At 45.3% G+C, this 4247-nt stretch overlaps 1 protein-coding gene across 1 annotated transcript in view; it reads left to right on the top strand.

Annotated features, from left to right (window-relative positions):
- Clstn2 (calsyntenin 2) overlaps window positions 1-4247 on the top strand; it is a 646127-nt gene that overhangs the window by 332828 nt on the left and 309052 nt on the right. The gene's annotated exons all lie outside the window — the stretch shown is intronic.

The following is a 4247-nucleotide window of genomic DNA, read 5'->3' as shown; positions in this document are numbered from 1 at the left end:
ACTTTATGTGTCTTTGTGGTTTACTTGTTGGGCATGAAAAGCTGGTTCATCTAAGCTTCCAGTTCTCTCTTTTGATTTTATTTTGGAGTGGCCAGATCGCTTTTGTCTTCAGGAGTTCCCCCAGGGGCTCAAGTCAGATGAGGATCAGATGCTCTCAGGCTTTCTCCTAAGGTCTGGATCCCTCCAGGAAAGATGTTGGCCTCAGGAATTTAGGGGTTGGACTGGCCTGGGAGCAGGGCCCAGAGAAGATGCTGGTCTAGGGCAGCTGGTGGCTGTGCCACCCAGAGATGCACAGGGAGACAGGGGCAGGAAGAGGCCCCAACGACTCCTGGGGACTGCACTGAGGAACTGGGTTGGTCTGGATGCAAAGGGTCAGGAAACAGAAAGGTCAGCCTGGCAGTCCAGGAAAGAGGCTGGAGGGTCATGCAGCCCAGGGAAGCAGAGGGAGTTGAGGGTGGGGCCAGACCCAGAGTGCTCCTATGGACCCCAGAAGGAACTAGGTTGGTCTGGATGCAAAGATCAGGAAGTGGTGGTGGTTCCCCTGGTGTCTGGGGTGCCAAGACAAGGAATGGGACAGGACCCAGGCTAGGAGGAGAGAAGGGTCGGGGAGATGGGAGGGTGAGTGAGGCTGGGGCAGTCAAGGGAAGGAGAGCACCATAGACTTATCCCGGAGAGCTGCCTGCTCGTCGTGCAGGCCCAGGGAAGCAGAGGGAGGTGAGGGTGAGGCCAGGCCCAGAGCTCAAATTTATTTCTTTTACTTACAGGAAAATAGAAAGTTCTGGATCCCAGGACACAGGGACCTATGAGAAGGTTTTAGGTCTTCATTGGTGTTTTCTGTTACAGATAAAGCACCATCCAAAATTGACTACTGCCATTTCTGTACTCTGATTAACATGGGATTCTTTAATTGAATGACACTCTGGGCTCTGCCTAAAAGAGTAGGTACAAAGCTTTTGCAAGTGGCTTTGTATAGGGGTCTGACGACTAGGTTCTGCTGCCTTTGGAACTTTCCTTGGGGAAGGGGCTTGGATTCCATACCTAATTGGAATACGTGACTCCCCTCTCCTTTTCTAGGAGAAATAAATAGCTAAGGAAGTACTCTTCCAAAATATTTGTTAAATTTCCAGGTCCTTGTCTCTCCTTCCAAACACATGAGAAATCTAAGAGGTGAGGCAGATCTTTAAAAACTATGTGAACTAGCTAAATTATTAGTATTGTTCACTTTCTGCAAGAAGAAAACATTCATCATATATAAAGGTGAAGTGGTCATATATAACTCTTGTACAAGTGCATTTGTGCATTTTTTTTGTTTTTTAATCATTATTTTTTTAAATTTTTTTTTCATACAGAAGAATTCATTCGAAAGCAATTGACATTGAGACGTTTTCACATGGAATATTCTTTTTATGTTGCCGAGGAATTCACCTGACTTTCCTCCAGGCTGACCAAGCTTTCAGTCAAGGGTTACGTTGGTTGTAAAACTGACATGTCTGGGAAGAAGGGACCTCGATTGTGAAACTCCCTCTAACAGATTAGCCTGTGGCCATGTCTATGGGGCATGTTCTTGAGCGTTGAGTGATGTGGGAGGGCCCAGGCCACTGTGTGTGGTGCCACCCCAGGGCAGGTGGTCCTGGATTGTATAAAAAAGCAGGCTGAGCACAGGCCAGAGGAACCAGGCAGCAAGCAGTGATCCTCCATGGTCTCTGCTTCAGCTCCTGTCTCCAGGTTCCTGTCTTGAGTTCCTGCCCTGACTTCCCTCAGTGATGGGCTGTGACCTTGGAGCTAAACCCTTTCCTCCCAAAGTAGGTTCTGTTCAGTGTTTATCACAATTACAGAAACCAAACTAGGAAATTTCTTTATTCACCTCATTCAAGATTTCTAACTACGGGAGAATTGATGGCTTCACGCTATTGTTCCTTCCTTGTGTTTAGTTCTTAGATATTTTCACGTACTGCAATGGATTTAGTCACTACTTATTCATAATGTCTTATCAATTATATGAGAGCTGTTATAACTAATTTACTATTCTGATTAATAATCATGCAAAATTAAATTTTCAGATAATTATCCTGAATCCAAGAAAAGGGTGGTGTCTTGGCCAAATTTAGAAAGCTGCGCAGTGCTCTGGGTGTTCCTGATCCATTTTGATCCCGTGCTCATAACTTCCACCACTACAATGTGAATGCTGACCTCCTTTGTGGATTTCCAGGGCCTCATTTCCCAGTTTCCCAACTTCTTACCTAACCTACAGACATTGCAGAGTCTCGAACATGTGCAGAAAATAAACAGAGCTCTATGTTCTTGTTTCCACTGGACCCCACTTTTCTTGATTGCCCAGTCACCTAGGTCTCTGCTGTCATTTTGCAGACTATGAACTTGTCCTCCCGCCCTGCCCAGCCCTGCTGTCCTTGTCCCTGCCATCTACCAGGAGCCCCAGGACCTACACACAGACTTACACCGTCCAGGCTCACAGCACCTCCTGCTCATCTCCCTTTCACACTCTTTTTCATTCAGTCTTTCTCTGTCGGCCTAGTCCACTGTTTGTCGTGGTATTTCGGACAATCTGACATTACATATTTACTTACCATCTGTCTCTCCACAAAAGCGAAGCCTTTGCTGTGAGATGCACTATTGATCATGAAGTCGTTCTCTGAATCTGCCAAAACATTGGTTCACCTCCCCAACCTGCTCCTTGCTTATAGGCCCTTTCAACTCCCTCTGTGTCTCCCTCTGAGAAGGGTCTTTGTCTATTGAGGTCTCTACAGAAATGCTGCTCTGTCTGTGCTGTGACTCTCGGTGAGTCCTCCATTTTCATTTTATCCTCATCTTTTAGACAAATCTTCTTTTTAATTTCCATCACCCTGCATTTTCAGCTTCTGAGCGCACCCTTATGTGCCATTCTTTTCCCCGCGCCTTCCAGTTGACACACATTTGTGGACACTCGAAGGACACCCATGTGTGACAGCACTGTCATGCCCACATCTCACCTCCAAAAGCTCGGGTGTAGCTCTTCTGAGAGGACTGAGATGAACACGGACGAACAGGTTTTTCTCTCACAGGGTGAGGAGTCTTTCAAGTACAGGCCCAATAGTGGTGTTACTGAATCAAGTAGTAGGTCAATTTAGAGCACTGGCAGGGCTCAACACGGACTTCCATAGTGGCTGCACCAGTGTGCACAACCACCAGCGGGGTGAGGGTCCCCTTTCCCCACATCCCCACCAGCATTTCTCATTGTCTGTTTTGTGGATCCTGGCCACTGTGAATGGGTGAGATGAAATCTAAAAGTGGTTTGAATTTTCATTTCTGTAATTGCTAAAGATGTTGAGTAATTTTTAAGTATGTTTCATCTTTACTGAATTCCCTGTTGAGCCGCTTCCCCACATTTTAGTTGAGTTGCTTTTTTTTTGATGTTTAGCTGTTTTTATTTGTTTTGTCTATACATTAACCGTTGTTCAGAGGTATAGCTGGTAAAGATTTTTTCCCCATTCTGTAGATTGCCTCTTTACTGGAATGTTCGTGTCCTTTGATGCACAGAAGCTTTTAATTTCATGAGGTCCAGTCTATCAACTGTTATAATGACTGCAATATGGGAGCACTGTTCAGAATGTCCTTTCCTGTGCCTCTAAGCTGCAATGTGCTCCTTCCTTTCTCCACTTTCTGACTCAAGGTAATGGTTCTTAGGTGGAGGTCCTCCATCCCTTTACAGGTGAGTTCTGCACATGGTGAGATAAGCAGATCCAGTTCCATTCTTCCACTGGCCACCATCAACTTTGTCCAGCACCACTTGTTGAACGTGCTGTCCTCCATCCAGTGTGTATTTTTGGTTCTTTGTCATAAATCAGGTGGATTTAAAATTAGGTCCTCAATTCTATTCCACTGATCAACATTTCTATTTTTATGCCTGTACCATGCTGTTTTATTACTACAACTCCTTAGTATAATTTGAGATTAAGGGTGGTAATGCCTTCATCAGTTCCTTTATTCTTCGGTTGATTTTAGCTATCTTGTTCGTGTGTGTGTGTGTGTGCATGTGTGTGTATGTGTGTGTGTGCGCATGTGTGTGTGTGCATGTGTGTGTATGTGTGTGTGTTTGTATGTGGATGTGTGTGTATGTGTATGTGTGTGTGTGTGCATGTATGTGTGTGTGGATGTGTGTGTGTGTATGTGTGGATGTGTGTGTATGTGTGTGTGTATGTGTGTGTATATGTATGTGTGTGTGTGCATGTGTGTGTGTATGTGTGTGTATG

This window comes from Nannospalax galili, unplaced genomic scaffold (genome assembly GCF_000622305.1).
Source record: "Nannospalax galili isolate Female #2095 unplaced genomic scaffold, S.galili_v1.0 scaffold2886, whole genome shotgun sequence".
NCBI classification, from domain to species: domain Eukaryota; kingdom Metazoa; phylum Chordata; class Mammalia; order Rodentia; family Spalacidae; genus Nannospalax; species Nannospalax galili.
Note: the sequence above shows the minus strand (reverse complement) of the source record. Positions and strands in the feature narration are given on the sequence as shown.